This window comes from Marmota marmota, unplaced genomic scaffold, assembly GCF_001458135.2.
Source record: "Marmota marmota marmota unplaced genomic scaffold, marMar, whole genome shotgun sequence".
Lineage (NCBI taxonomy): Eukaryota > Metazoa > Chordata > Mammalia > Rodentia > Sciuridae > Marmota > Marmota marmota.
The window spans coordinates 8327782-8344536 of record NW_025999862.1 but is presented as its reverse complement, the minus strand read 5'-3'; the positions used below and the strand labels follow the sequence as shown (position 1 = coordinate 8344536).

Here is a 16755-nt window from a genome sequence, read left to right as displayed (position 1 = left end):
AGTCATCTTTAAAAAGTTAAGTAACCACAAAGCATGTAATTCCATGTATTTAATACTTTTCCTTTTGTTTTTATTCTCCACAACTGAATTCATCTTACAAATACAGTCTCTTAAGGTCAATGTCAGCATAGAAGTCAGATTTTTTTTTTTTAAGACATGATTTGCATTTGCTTCTTCGAGTCATCTTCAGGGGATATCATTAAATTGAGGCCACTTTAAACTGAAGTCTATTGGTGAGGTTTTAGTTTTTAATCTCAATGGTTGTGTGAATTCAGGACCCACATCTGTGTGGTAATTAGTTTATAAACAAATTCTCAGTTGATATTTTCCTTTCTCCTTTTCCACATTGCCAAGGTAGAGGCACAAATGTTTCTTTGCTATTTTCCGTGGAAATTTAATTCTTATTTAACCTTGTACTGAAATATAGCCTTTGATTTCCTGCTTGTAAGTTGGGGCTCCTGTTAGACTCTTTTTTTTTTGGTACTGGGGATTGAACTCAGGGGCACTTAACCACTGAGCCCACATACCCAGCCCTTTTTATTTTTTATTTTTATTTTGAGATATGTTCTTTCTAGATGGCTTTAGGGCTTTGCTAAATTGCTAAGGCTGACTTTGAATTTACAATCATCCTGCCTCAGCCACCAGAGCTTCTGGGATTATAGGCATGTACCACCATGCCTATCAGATCATTTTTCTTTCTCAGTGGCACATAACAAAATGGTGAATCTTATATGTTGATAAATAAATATATATGTATATACGTACATATATATGTAATATATACATATATGTATTTATCTAATTATATTATGGGACCATAAGGATACGTATGGGAAAGTACATATGTGATTACTAACATTTCTGTGAATAGTGCAGGGTGAAAGAGAAGAGAGTAAAAGGGAGTGATGGAGATTAAAAAATAAAGAACAAAAGAAAGGTTGCATTCCTCTGTATATAAGCTAAGCTCCCATTTATGTGAACTTGTGTCTCTGTAGGTTTGAACACCCATGAAGGGATTATGATAAGGCTACTTATAATCCAAGTGATTCATGTGCATAGTTTGATGCATGTTTTCCTTTCCCATGTAAGAGATTTGAAAAGGCTGCTTGAAACTGGCTGACAATGTCTCCTGGAAAACAGACACCTTCTTAAAAGATACATGGAGTCACTATGGGCTGATCCAAAGATTCTCTGTCTGTGCTGTAAGCCTGGGTTTTCCACATCAGGTTGGGTGATATATAGTTATCTGCCTTTTATAACCACACATCCTAGGAATGTATTTATAAATTATTTTGCTATGATCTCTCCAGATGGAACTCTTTAGTCCTTTAGCTATCTATGTTTCCATGGAAGTAGAATAGTCATTTCTAGAACGGAGGCAGCCTTGGAATGACAAATCAAGGCTTAGTTAGGGCCCAACATAATGCCCATTCAAGTATTCAATTTTGAGCTTTTTTTCCCTCCAACCTCATTCCCTATCTCTGTCTCTTTCTTTTTCTTCCTTTTTTTCCTGTTCTTTCTTTTTTAAAATTTATATATGACAGTGGAATGCATTACAATTCTTATTAACATATAGAGCACAATTTTTCATAGCTGGTTGTATACATAGTATATTCACACCAATTCATGTCTTCACACCTGTACTTTGGATAATAATGATCATCACATTCCACATTTCTTAGGTATTTATTAGGCACTAACTATGAACTAGATGCTGTGTTAGGTCCAGGGATACAAGTCTCAGCCTGGAGATCCCCAGGCCCTGTCTAGGGGTAGAGGTAGGGCACTTAGATATTTCTTGTTTTCCCTTTGCAACCTCATTGACATTTCCCCTGGCAGCCAGGGTACTGCAGTGAACCTCCTCCTTGGCCAAGCCCTGCTGCTGCTTCTTCAGCTTCTGCAGCTGGAGCCCTGTGGTGAGGACCGCTTACTCTCCTCTGGCAGTGATTCCCATTGCTGTTACCAGTGGTTTCAATTTTCTATCTTTCCTTCACACCATCACTAGGATTGGTGGTCGGGGCTGCCTCATGCTGTAGAGCTGGGCATTCACAGCATTTCCACCTTTTTGTTTGGTCCTGTTCAGTTTGTCCCTCACTCTCTAGGGGAGCAGGGTGTCTCCATTCACATGCCAGAGAGACTGTTCCTAAAGAGCAGCCCAAACTCATACTCTGTTTCCCTGCATGCAGACCCATTACCCTTTCATCCTCAGGTTCCCTCTCTCTAACTCTATCTCAGTCTCTCTCTCTCTATCATCTATGTCCTTGCCCTTTATTCAACTGAACTTTCATGAAGTTCTCAACTTCCCAGGTCAGAAGGTAAGGCTCAAAGAGTAGTAAAATTGAATATCAGAGAACATTCCTCCTGCCTTCAAAAATCTGCTGCCCTGTTCTAACTTGGTACAGTTTTCTACATCTTCCATTTCATCAGAGAACAATACTTTTAAGTGGTTCCATTTTTCTCAGGTTACTTAATATCTATCATTAATTTATTCATCCATTCAGATACCAGGCTTATAGAACATTCTGCAAAGCCCTGTAGTGGAAAGGGGATGTGGCTTCTCCAAGCTCAAAACTTATGCGCATGAATAGGATAAACAATCACGGAAAATTATAGTGTATAACTGAAAAAGTGAGCAGTATGGACATTGCTGGTAGAGTTCACAGAACAGCACAAAATGGTCTAGGCAAGAAGGTTCAAGAAAGGCTCCAGGGGAGATATTAGATGTGGATCTGGTCTTGCAGGATGGAAGGATGGATTTGGATTCTAGGTTATTTTAAATGTTTTATACTTCCAATAATATCTTTGACTTTTATCTAAAACCCTGATATGACTCTGTGGAGAGAAAAATCCAGAGTGTTTGTTTCCTCTGGAATCTTACCCATTACTTGTCCCCCAGAGCTTGTTTGCTATTTCTGAGTGGGCGGTTCAGCCCTGGGTTTTGCCTGAGTAGATGGCACAGATGCTTTCTGCTCTGTGGAAGGTTGTATCCAGTGGGGGCAGGGTCTGTGATTCTGCAAGGGTACCAGGTTGCTAGGCAGAGAGCTTTAGCTGACATCCAAATTTAGGCTATTTTTCTTTCCAGCATGTTAGCTGTGATTTTAAAATTAATTCTAAGACCAAAAAATATAGAAACACTGCATATTTTCCCACTAGAAATGATGTGAACAATGTTTTCTATGGAATTCCAAAGACAGTACTTCTAACAGAGTGGTAGAAGAGGAGGGTGTTTGCATGACAGTGGGAAGGAAAAAGAAAATAAAAGAGACTAAGGAGGAAAAGGGAAGAATACCAACCCTTCTGGGAAAAAGTACATATTATTTTTCTCTCTTCAGCTCTGTCAAGATCATAGTCTCAGAGAGAATATCCTTCTTGACTAGTGTTCTTTAATGCATTTCTTGTATTTGTTAGAAGAAATATTACAATTTCATTGAGCATTTATTTCCAATTGGAGACTTCAGATTCATGTCTATATCTCAGGCTCATTCTTGGGTTCTTGCTCATGGAGTTACACAGGTGGATAGATCACCTACATTATTTAAATTGCTATTTTCCTCTCACAATATTTTTTTCTGCTGAGTGCATACATTTGAATTTGTATTATTAAATCTGTATTTGATGCATTTCCACTGTAATCAATTACAATGTAGTTGTTTCAATTTTTGAGAGGGTCACTGACCCCTTTGAGAATTTGTGGAAAACTGTCTATCTTTCCCTGAGGAAAAAATGTAACTATGCATTTAGGTAAATAAAATCCAGTATATAATTTCAGAGCATTCATAGCCCATTTGTAGATGCCAGGGCTAACAGTGGTGTCATGTCAAAAAATCAACTGCTTCGGGCCTGGGATGTGGCTCAGTGGTAGAGTGCTTACCTAGCATGTGTGAGGCACTGGGTTCGATTCCTGGCACCACATAAAAATAAACAATAAAATAAAGGTTTTGTGTCCATCTACAACTAAAAAAAATAAATAAAACAAATAGTTAAAAAATTGAATGCTTCCTCCTATCTGACTTAGAGAGAGTTGAGGGAGTAGATGGAGAGCCTCAGCCATGGGAGATGCTAAAGAAATAGGAGTTCAATTACATTGGCAGCTCCAAAGACCTGAGAGGAGGTACAGTGTCAGGGACTCAAGTTGCTGGGAAATCTGAACTCCAGGACATCTGGATGGGCATATTACAGCAGGGCTCCCATTTCTGCAACCCAACCCAACCCAACCCAAACCAAACCAAACGAAAAGGATGCTCTATCCTATTGCCCATCCAATTCCTTTTTTTCTAACCACAAGTGTATTGTCTCTGACATTTGAAGGAATGAAGACCTAGACAGTAGTGATATCTTTATAGAAAGCTACTTGAGCATAGTGTCATCTGGCATTGAATGCTTTGGTCAACTTCTATTTTTCTAGATACAAATCTTCAAATGGTAGCCTACAGGCCAAATCTGGCTTGCAATTGAATAACTGTTATACACAGACCATGTTACCCACAAGGGCTAAACTATTTACTATCCAACTTTTTACAGAAAAAGTTCTTCCAAGTCTCAGAACGGGGGAATGACATGGATGGAAGTTAGGAGAAACAGAAAAAGATAAATTGAGTCTCAAAAGAGTAATTAGTACTTATGAGCAGCTGGAATACAGAAAGTGCCCATGAACCTTTGAAATGCAAAAAAAAAAAAAAAAAAATCATTAGTGAGCAACCCAGCCCATGTCCCTTTTGCCCTGTCCCTAAAGCCCTTGGTCCATGCCCTTAACCCACACCCTTGCCTGCAAAAAAGTATCATGAATAAAATAAGTGCTCAAACTTTGGAAAAACCAGTGTAAAGTTGTATAACTGTGCCCTGGCTCCACCTATAGTCCTGCCTCTAGCAACTGTCCCTCTATAAATATGGACACTCTAAACAAGGGGTTGCTGTCTCTCCCTCCAGAGATAGTCCATTCACATTTTCCCTTGAATGTGTATTCCTTGCTTTACCCCTAAAGTTTCTCACTCTTGAGATGGTCCATATTCTCCTTTGAATGTATTTCTGCTTTCCTAAGTAAACCTCTGTCTCTGGGAAAAGAAAGAAATAAGAGAAAGAAAGAAAGAAGAAGAAGAGTTCTTCAACCCTTGCTCCTGATCATTAAGCAACTATTTTAAGTCTTGCCTTTCCATACAGGAGAAAATACATTGGTTAGGTCAATACAAATGTCCATTCTGTTTGATAGTTACATTTGCATCATAAAATGGTAAGTTGCCATTTTGGCTGAATACAACAGTTTCTTGGATGCTTTGTTACCTTGAGTAAATAACCTTAGGTCTAATTATCACTGGAAGGTAACTTTTGTGTGAAGTTGAGGGTTACACTAAGACTGGAGATTAATTAAACAATTCTCTGCCCCTTGTTGGTGACCCATGGGAGGTGGGAAATGGTCTGGCATTCTTTGGAAGGATTTTTTTCTACATTTGAGGGAATTGCTGGTCTTTAGATACATTGTCAACTTTGACCACTTGCTTTCACAGTTCAGACCAGGTTGAAGAGTCTGAATGATAAATTTAGCTCTCTCTTTTTTTGTAATCTCTCTTCTTCCTTTTAGAAATATTCAAATGTAGCTGGTGCCTTTTGTAGTCATTCAAACCAGTGCTCAATTAGAAAAGTACAATAGATCAGGGATTCTCCAAATTGGGCTTGCAATTACTTCTCAGTTTATTCATCCCTCCATTTCCCCAAACTACCTTCACTGGCTTAGTGTAGATTTGAGGACATATGTTCCTGTGATCATAATTAACTGAAATGACTATGGGATATTTACATGGTACTTTTAAAATATTTATGGACACAATACTAATGGCATCTAGTAGTTTACTCATTGCATTTAAAAAATTTGAGCAATATATTATTCATAGCTGGTCAGAAATTCATAATGCATGAACCCCCTCTAGTGTACTCTTTGCTTGTGTGCTTGGCTTTCCAAATTCCTGAGGTTGTCCCTGGGAAATTCTAAATCTCCATCGCATGCATAAATACATCCCAATCTCATGGCCTCTCTCTGGGTGGATATGGCTTTTTCTGAAGAGCTAGGAACAACAAGCATGATTCTATCCATTCCTAGAAAATCTGGGCAATGTATTAGAAGTAAATGCTGTCACTTGGATTAAGGGATGGAGACACAGACCATTTGAATGGAACACATAAAGAACATGCCTTTTCAACACAGTGGAACAGGGTGTGAAAGAGAGATCCCCAGTACTAGATCAATCAACGGACCAATCAGATTTATTGAATACACATTTGGACTCAGCATGGGGCTAGTTGTCATAGCAGATCATTTTATATTTTGTTTGTACAATTTGGGTCTTCTGCCATGTTGAAAAAGACATTATCTCTATCAGTGAGTTTTCTTGAGAATTAACTGTAAATTGGGAGGAAGTAAGCAGAAAGGAGTTATAAGGTGAGGAAGATGTATGGGAGGAAATACTGAGTTATCATTTGAAGGTAAGTATCCTCTCAGTGTAACACCACCGATTTCTTACTCAATTCCTAAGATGGTTTTTCAGATAATGAATAAAAAACAGCAATGTTCTAGTTATACAATAAGTTTTGATGTTTAGCAAAACCATTAATACAAACCACAACTCCAGTTCACCAGCATAGTGATCAGAAGCTGTTTCTGTGCTTTTTAAATGCAGCTGGAAATTAAACAACTTGATGTTGGTGCTGTTGAAAAAGATGCTACATCTTGAACCAAAATTATCACGATATAATATCATGGGATGAGGATATTTTAAATGATACTTAATAAGAATTCTTTAAAAGAACAGCATAAAAATGAAACCCAACAGAGGATATAAGTCATAGAATTTTGTGATTACTCAAAAATTATCTAATATACCTATCTATTTCTGTAAACTGGAAACTGATGACCAGAGATATGAAGTGTCTTAGCCTGGACACAGCCGGTTCAAGGCACAGCTGAGGAGGAATCTAGGTATCAGGATTCTCAATCTAGCTCTCTTTCCAGTTCTTCTTTTTAAACTTTCACCTTCAGTAGAAGAAGCAAAACAGTTAAGTTATTGCCCACCCCTGCACTCTTGGTTAATTAGTTAATTAGAGGTTGGGGAAATCATATGAGAGAAAATCATGGAGTTCTATCACTCACTTAGATGTTCTTTATTCAGTAGCATAAATGTTCTCAGAGTCTGGGGCTTTGAGCTTGAGAGAAAGCCAGGATTTCTGCTGCCAAACTCTCAAAAAAAAAAAAAAAATCTATAGCCATTAACTGGAACCCGGATGCTGCATTAGCAGGCTACACCAACTGCTTAATGAGGTGCCCCCGAACAGGGTGATCAATAGGGAGTTCTGCTGGGGGTGGCACATCTCCTCAGAAACTCACCTATTCTCAAAGACAAATGCAGAGGGCATGGTGGGCAGTCAGAGAGGCAGGGTGAATTAGTGTCAAGGAACATCTTTTATTCATGCGAGTAATACATCAGAGGGAACTGAGCATGGCTTAGTTTTTTTGTCACAGAAATAAAATGAGAAGCACTGGAAAGTTGGCACTTTGTTAAAATGCCATTTATGAGTTGTGCAGTACATATTCTGCACTCTGTGCAATACTGTCTGCTTTACTAATGAGTCTGTTGGTGAGTTTAGGGGGTTACACATCTATGGGAACTTGGTGGAATGAGGCTCAAGGTTAGGCAGTCTAGTAGTTCTTCTTTTACAGGTGGAAGACTGAGGAGAGATTTTTAAATTTCTGAACTAGTAGGGGCAAGTATGGGGAGCTTGGCTGTTGTTGAACTGGAGCTCTCCCAGCATTTAGAGTGATGGATTTGTGCCAGTGAATGGTAGTGGAAGACCTCCAGCTGGCCCAGTGGCAGTTACAGAACTATCCCCTCCCTTGACAGGCAGTGGCCCAGATGTGGGTAGGTCACTGCACGGTGGCATGTTTCTAGGAGGCCCTCCTTCCTCAGTAGCTCACAGCCAAGGCTGGTGGGACTCAGAGACAAAAGAACTCCACAACTGATTTCACCATTCATGTCTCTGTACCCTTATTTCCCTCTTCTTGGAAATGGTAGTTATAATACCTTTCCCGCAGAGCTTCTGTGAAGAAGAAATTAAATCCTACTCTAGTTAGTGTGCTTGGCACAGGGGAGTGCTCTCCCGTGCTAAGAATTCTCCCCTTCAGATCAGTAAAGTTGTCGATGATCACCCCTCTCCTGTGGCGGTAAGAGGCCGGCTGCTAGTCAACCCCTGGTAAAGTTTCCGTGGTGTTATAGTTTGGATCTTGAGTATCTCTGTGTTAAAGGCTTGGTCCCCAGGGTGATGCTATTGGGGGAGGTGGTAGAACCTTTGAGAGGTGGGGCTTTGCGGGGTTTAAGTCACTGGGGGTGTGCCCGCAAAGTGAGACTCTGGCATCTTGCTTTCTCACTTTGGCTTCTTGGTCATGAGGTTAGCAGTTTTGCTAACTGCATGCACTGATGTTATGTGCTACTTTACACAGACCTACAACATTGGAGCCCAACAGATTATGGACTAAAACCTCTAAAACTTTGAACCAAAATAAACCTTTCCTCTTAATTATCTCAAATATTTCATTATGATGATGGAAAGTTGACTAAGACACTTGGCCTTAGGAGCCTCGGTTCCTTCACATGCAAATTAGAGGCTCCGTGGAATTTGCATCATATACATATTATAACTATATGAACCTTGCAGAGAGAGAGGGAGGGAGGGAGGGGAGAGAGAGTTCAAACAGTGCAGATGCCTACTCAAGTGCCCACTCAGTGAGCATAAAACACAAGTAAGCAATAGTGGGAGGTATAAATCTGATATTCCTCCAGTAGGTCTTAGTTGCTGCATTCTATACATGGTGTGAATAGTCATAAGCAGAATGAATCTGGTATGGGTGTAAGTGTAAAATGTGTATGTATATAAATACATGTAATATATATATACATATATACATATATATACAGCACACACATATGAATACATATATGTATGTGTATATATATATATATAGATATATATAACTATAGATATATAGATATATAGATTTCCCCCCCCCAACAATATGGCACCCAAACATAACCAGCTACCCAATTGAATAGTTCATCAAAGAAGCAGCCTCCTCTTCTAATGCGGTCACAGTAACTAAATGATGGTATTATGCTGATCTTCAACAAAATTATCTTCCATGGTAGCTTTGGCTATGGCTGACTTGTCTTCTCCTCTGACTTTAGCATGTAATCTCTAATGAGAACATTTCCCTGTAAATGTCTCCCAACCAGGAGAGTTGTTATGAGGATCAGGCAGGATGTGAAAGTACTGTGAAAAGGGCCAAAGCTGAAGACAGATGCAAGATGTTGTTTTTAATGATTTCTTGATTATAACTTCTCTTTCAGGTTTTGGGTATATGGATCCAAGTGGGTTATTTCATTTTTGTTTTCTAGGACTTGATTTTCCCACCAAGGCTACCAAAACTCTCAGTGGAAAGGATTATGGAAGATCTTTGGGGGTAATCGCCACCTTGCCTTTGGGTGTTGTTAGAGGACAGGGATGAGAGGAGCCTGTGAAGCACTCCAATCAGGGATCATGGAGTCTGGAAATTTAGAGGTTTGATCTGCTCCATAGGTGAATATGAATATGTTAGAAAAACCATAATGAAAGGGATTAATTGTGTGTCTATGTTTAAATGAGAGTAAAAAGAAGAAAATATTATTCTTGCATGAAACTCCTGAAAAGTCTCATTCATTGTTAATGTTCCACTGTATTTCTAGTGCAGAAATGCAATGTTGGAAGCCAACAATGTCTTTTCAGGTGTTTCTTACACATTTCTAGGTCTTAGTGATTCTAGGTTCTAATGAGGAACATATAACTCATTTGACAAGTATCAGAAAATAGCTATTTTCCAATTTTGGAAGTTTTAGTGGTAATTTGAACGTTCTTTTTAAATGAATACAGAACAAAATAGCAATGGTACCTTTTCAGAGATGAGCAGGCTAATGACAAAAATGATAATTTAGATTTGGATGATTTTGAAATTTCCTTCTTCTTCTTTTTTTTCTTTAAACACTTTCCAAAAATCTTCAGGACTCTGTAAATTTTGATATTTAACCACTATAGGTCACTTTCAGGGTTGGTAGCTTTTAAAAGAAGTTCAGGTAGTTTCTGTCTACTAAGTTGGGCCTTTTGAATTCCTCATTGGCATAATTCTTTCCTAAAAATTTCTGGACAGAAAATGGATTTTCAGACTATCGGTGAGTCTCATAGTGATTTTGGTACACTTGGGAAAGATGAAGCAAAACCAAAAGAAAACCTCTAAGAAGTAGGTAGTGTGTTACAGAGCCAGTGTAGAGCTGAGCTTAGTGGGAGAAGGAAATAACGATTGTAGAGAAAAACTGAAGCCACATTAGGAGACAAAGTGGATGCCAGTAGCAAAAATGGACAGGACTCCACCCAGGGTGGAAACCAATGTCAGAGTCAAAGGCCAAACCAGAAGGTGAGCAATAAAGCCATAGTTCTGGAATAGTCTAGGACTCAGGAGACTTCTCTACTAAGTTTCAAAATAATAGGACATCATAAGAACTGGGCTCACATTCTGGCTCTTCTACTTGCTAGCTATATGGCTATAATCAAGTTACTTAAACTTTCTGATCTTCAAATTCCTTATTTATAACTTACGTTAATTATGAGGTGCATGAGTGAGTGTCTGGTATAATTACTGCTCATGTTTGTATTATTACCATATGGTCCTCTGCCTCACCTAATAAGCCCTGGGTATGTGGGTAAAGCCAGCAGACCTGGTTTGGCCAGTCACTCTGCTCTTATTAGAGTTGGCTTTCCCACAGGTGACTACAATACCCTGTCAATCAAACCCTGGTGGGATACTCTACATTAGTGAAGCCTATACAACTGCTCCTCATTTGTCTTCATTTTCTCGGCATCATGACCAGCTTGATTTTCTCATTAATGGAGCATTTGCTCAGGAATTATTTTCTAGAGGAATTTAGCCACTAATCCCCATTATGATAGCAAAATCAACAAGAAGCCCCCCTGTGTCAGTCAGGGTCTCAGCAGGAAACAGATGGCATACTTGAATTGGATGATTTGTGGAGAGTAGAATTATTGAGGAAAGCAAGGCAGGATGTAGAGATACTACTCAGAGAAGTACAGAAAATAGGATCAACCACTGAAATGTATTCTTTCTATCCCAACCCTGAAAAGAGAAGGGGAAGACAGGTTATCAGAATCTAGAGATAGTGAGAGAACTCCCCTGCTTGTGTTGTAAGCTCTGTTTGAAGGATGGAGACCATTTGGGGCAACCCTGCATGGAAAGAGCCAAAGGAATAAATAACAAACTTCTTTTTCTTTCTTCCCTCTGGTCTCCAGCTTGTGTTCCCTCTTGACCAAACCCAATGGAAGGCAGACAGCAAAGGAGTTTGAGGACTCCACCAATGCAGGTTGATCTCCCAGGCACAGTGTAGAGTGGAGATGGGTGGAAAGCCAGTCTGGAGAGACAAAGAGAAGATACTCTGCTCAGCCATTCTTAGAGGCCCTCAGCTATTCAAGTGTAGCCAGGGTAAGTATGTTGGATCTAGCAAGTGATATTTAAGATGTGATTGCAAGATATTTGTTATAAAAACAAGTTTATTGAATCCTGGGCTACCTTAGAGAACTCAGTGATACCAATTGAGAATCAGACAGACCCGAGTTCTGCTCTGGCTCTACCACATGTTATCTCTTATATGCTCTTAATAAGTGATTTAAATCCTCTCAACCTCAGTTTCCTCACCTGTAAAATGGGAGTAATGGTACTTCCATGAGAGTTGGCACAGTATTAAATGAAATACTAAGTGAAAATACATTCAAGTGGCCTCCACACTGTATACCCATATTGTAAAAGAGGGAACAGAGAGACTGTAATTGCTGTCCTTTTATTATCAAAGAATTATGTTCTATTCTAGGTGAAAAATTGCAACTCTGGTGAGCACAAACTCGGATACGTTGAAATCTATGTGGTATTCTGTTAAAATATGGCTTTGGTCCTCATTGGGGAGCCTAAAAAGTCTTATTTGAAGTGAAGATTGTGTATTAATTTATACCTATGGAATCCTTGTATGACATTTCCAAATCTGTCGTAAGATAATGGCTCTAAATGGTTTATAGCTTTTAAAAAATCTAATAAATATAGTAACTTTGTACCTCAGTGTAATGAAAAAAGAGATGTTTTGGGATATATCATTCCTCATTGAAATGCATTACTGTTTCCCACTAGCATAAATCTTAGAATTGGATATCTTCTGTTGGCTCATTTCTTACAGGAGAGTCCCTGAATGAATTGACTCTGCAAGGCTGTTCTCCACTTGCATTCCCAGCCCACAAAGACCAGAGACTGGCTAAGACTAGAGCCCAACACAGAATGGCCCAGGCACGGCGGGCATCGGGGAGACATCTCACAGAGGCATTTTCCATACCAAACTTAGCCTCCTATACACTGTTCCAACAGGGCCATTTCATCACATTCTGCCTCACTCCCCAGGTGTGTTTCCAATCTCCTGTAATTTTATTAAAACATGTGAGTCCGGATTTTCTATAGACAGGCTTCCTTCATACAGAACACTAATGATGGAGACACAGATGTATCCCAAATAAGTAATTCTAAGTACACAGAGTTTGATGGGGGTGGGGATGGGGGTCCCAAGGAAGGGGATGCACAAAGGAGGAGAAAAGAAGAAGAGGAGCAGGAAGCCTCTGACTGGTCATAATGTGGATACTGCAGGAATCCAGATGCAAAGGGAATTGAGCAATTTGGCTGGTATAGGAAGAATCTGGGCTCTACCTAAGTTGCACATTGTTCTACAGTGAAGTTCCCCTTACACCCTGACCTGTATCTGGAATGATATTTGTATGCCCTATATATTCCCACAGATGTAACTAGCATTTTATGCCAGTGCCCAAGACACTCTCTTTTCCCAAGCTGAATGTGAGTGAAGGTATGGTACACAAGGAGAACAGTGGATCTGTTTCAACATTATATAAATATTAATATGTGGGCATGAGCATCTAAAAATATGTTGGATGTATCTTCAGACTCTATCCAGATGAGAATATAACCACTTCTGTGCACCTCTCCAGCAATTATCTCGGTATCTCTCTTGGATTACACCAAGAGCCTCCTAACTGGTCTTCCTGCGGCTACTCCCTGTTTTGTCTAGTTTACTCTTGACACAGCAGTCAGGATAGTCCTTTGAAAATGCAAGTCAGGTCATGTTACTCCTCTGCAAAACCTGTGCCAGCTCCCCACTTCATTCAGAGTAAACTCCAAATCCTGAAGGGCCTACCAGGCCCTTCTGTGATCCAACTTCTTGAGTCTCCTCTCCCAGTCTTTGCCCAGCCTCTCTGCTCCAGCCAGTCTCGTCTCCTTTTTGATCTTCAGATAAATTCAGAACACTCCCTTAAGGCCTTTGCCCAGCTGTTCCCCGTCTCTGAAATACTCTTCTACCTGATTTTTGGATAGACAACTTGCTCACCCCCTTCCTGCCTTTTTTTGGTTGCCAATTTTTCTTCCAGGCCTTCCCTGAGCACCCTATTTAAAAAGGAAACCCATTCAACCCCCCACCCCCTTCCCAATACTTCTCATTCTTTTCTCCCCAAATGATAATCTACAGAAGCACCTATCATTTAACATACTTCACATTTCTATTTATTATATTTATTGTCTATAATATGAACTCTACCAGGGAAGGAGCTTTTGTTCGTTTGGTTCTTGATGTATCTGCAGCACAAAGAAAAATGTCCAGTGATGAATAACAATATTGCTTGAAAGGAATATGCAAATTTATCTAACAGGCATTTATTGAGTATCTACTCTGTGATGGTGTGTAGCCAGGTGCTGAGATAACTTGACGAGCAAAGGCAGATGTAGTTTCAGCCCCCAGGCAGCTTAGAAACTGGTGGCAAATCAGAGACATTATTAACCCGGTCACATTAGTAATGAGTGCTCCATTTGGCTCTTGTGCTCAGATCTGAGTACCCTGTCCCATCTCACATTTTGATTAAGAGACACCAGTTGAGCATTGCTGTTATCAAAGAAAAAAATATGCAAGTCTGAACATCAGTAAGGAAGGACTTCATTAAAGCAGCACTGTCACAATGGGAAGGTGCTCAAAACCTAAGCCAGAAATGTCCCAGGAAAGGGATGGGTGAATAAAGCCTTGATATCCAGAGACAGTGGGAAGATTACTTTGGAAAGAGGAAGGGGGAGGTGCTAAAAACTTCTAGGGAGGGTCTTAACAAATAGCTCAACTATTATAGTAGAAAAATCAAGGCAGGGAATGTTTGTGACTGGTCACTGGGGCAAGGCGTGCACCTGAGGTGGAGCAAACAAGATATAGAGAAGGAGTTCTGGGCCTGTTTTAGGAAAACCAGCCTCAATACTTGTCATGCTCAAAGTCTGATCAGCCTTATCCACATTCATAGGAAAAAGCTAAGGCTTAACCATAAGGCATCTGATGGCTGTGTCCTTTCTTAATAATTTCTCCCTTTAAAGTTATATAGACTACTGTAGGAAGAGTGAGTGTAAGCAATTCATTTTTCATTACTGTAAGAAAATACCTAAAGCTGGAGACTTATAAATAAAAGAGGTCTACTTAGCTCACAGTTTTGGAGGTCCAAGGATGAGGGGTTGGTTCTTTCTAGCAGTCTCCAGACAGTGCCAGTTATCACATGGAATGAAAAAGGGAACACACAGTTGTGTCTTCTACATCCTCTGGTCTCTTTTTCTTCTTCTAAAGCAACCTGTTCAATCACTGGGGCTTCTCCCTGATGACCTTATCTAATTCTGATCACCTAATTCTAATTAAAGGACCCACATCAAAACAACGTATTCAGATCAAGTTTTTACCCCCTTGATGCCTCACCATGTGAATTAAATTTCAGCATGAGTCTAGGGGGACAAACCATATTCAGACCATAGCAGTGATGAATTAAGGTATCAGAAACAGTAAAAGTACAAATTTATCTCCTGTGACTGTTGACCACTAGGTTGCCAACCACGGCGAAGTCCCTTCAGACAGTGTTTATGAATGTCACATGTACCCTGGATGCTAGGTCATGAGCATAGTGATAGACACACTGCACCAGGAAATAAAAGATATTCCCTGGAATTTAGTGCCGAAATCATATTTTAGAAACCATTATGGGAATCCTTTAGCTTTCAAAGTGGCCTCAGTTTTTACCTCCCAATAATGCTATGTACTTATAACAAACTCTATGCTTTTAACTGAACATTGCTAGCAATGTTGTGATACCAGCTCTGTGTTGTTAAGCAAGCATTATTGAGGGGTATATCATGCATGTAAACGCTTTCGGTAAAAGATGAGAAAACACCAATTAATATCAAAATGAATCTGCTCAATGAGCTGTAAAACTCGCAGTTCTTTCGGAGGCATTAAGCCTACTGGAAACTGCTACCAAAGAACTGTACTTTTATAGTGAAAAATACTTCTCACAAGAGGCCTTCAACTAAACCGCAGTATCTTAGATTTTATTTGGGAAAGTCAGTGGCTGCTCCCAACTCTAATCACACATGCTTTGGCCTCTTATAAGTACATCTGGCATTTAGACTGTGAAATACCCTACTGGGCCTTGAATTCTCTGACTGAGTTACTGATAAATTCACTGAAATGTGTATCAGCCTTTAAAATAAGTCCATAAAAAATGTGTCTCCATCCTGAGTTATATAGTTGTTCTGGTTGAAGAGCTTTGCATTAGAGGCAGGGAGAAATGCAGGGAGAGGGCAGGGACGGGGAATGAGAGGTAACTCTGGGGTGTGTCCCTGTCACTGTGCTTCTTGTGCTACGTGTGTCATGGCATTCACTGCCCATAACAGCTTTGTGATGAAGGAAGATCCTCTTTTTGTAGAATGAGAAACAGAGACACAGAGAAGACAATTCGTTTCCCCAGTCACCCAGCAGAAGAGTAAGATACAAGTTTGAGTATAGATCTGTCTGATTTGGGACCAGGCTGGAATTTTCTCAGTTCCAACTTCTGTGCTGTCATTTGATGTGTGGTCTTGAGCAAATCATGTGGCTGCTTTGATTTTCTGTTTTCTTGATTGTAAAATAGAGATAATGCTATGATTCACTTCACAAGGGCGAAAATTAAATCTATGTGAAAGCTCTCTGAGAAAATGTTAAGAACTGTTATGCAGCTGAGTGAATCAACATTTTTTTTTTTTTTTTAACCTTCCTGGAATGTCTGCTGTTGTCCTTTTGGTTAAGTATACCACAAAAGATAGACCTTTGGAGGGACACTGTTCCTCATGGAAGGTTTAACTGGAGCCCAGGAACACATTCTAAGCACAGAGACTCTTATTAGAGGCACAAAAGGACAATGCATCTATGATTTACTAATTAGACCCATTTTTTAAATTAATGGAAGTATTTTAAAGGTATCTTTTTCTTCTTTTTTTTTTCTCTTTCATAGGAGAGAGGTTATGCCCTTGAGAAAATTACTTGACCTCTTTGGATTTGTTTCCCTATTAGTAAAATGGTAACAAAGACACAACCTCAGATTGCTTATCTTCTCATTTATTCCACAAATATTCTAAATGCCTGCTCTGAACAGGCATTGTTTCAGATGTTGGGAATACAGCAATGAACAAAACGGACAAAAGTACCTCCCCCTTACATTCTTTTGTAGATAAAGAAAAGAAATAAAAAAGATAAGAAGAATGTAGAGTCTGTTAGACAGGGACATGTATCGGGGGGG

General features: G+C 39.6%; 1 long non-coding RNA gene across 2 annotated transcripts; it reads left to right on the top strand.

The window, feature by feature from the left end:
- Positions 1 to 9179: 9179 nt before the first annotated feature.
- On the top strand, positions 9180 to 12658 carry LOC125618302. 2 transcript variants are annotated; one of them, XR_007349555.1, is made up of 3 exons: positions 9180 to 9499; positions 11374 to 11563; positions 12306 to 12658. It is a non-coding gene; the product is annotated as an uncharacterized LOC125618302 (long non-coding RNA). The 2 variants fall into 2 exon arrangements; XR_007349554.1 differs by having other exon boundaries at positions 9182 to 9597; positions 12306 to 12657.
- The last annotated feature ends 4097 nt before the right edge of the window (positions 12659 to 16755 follow it).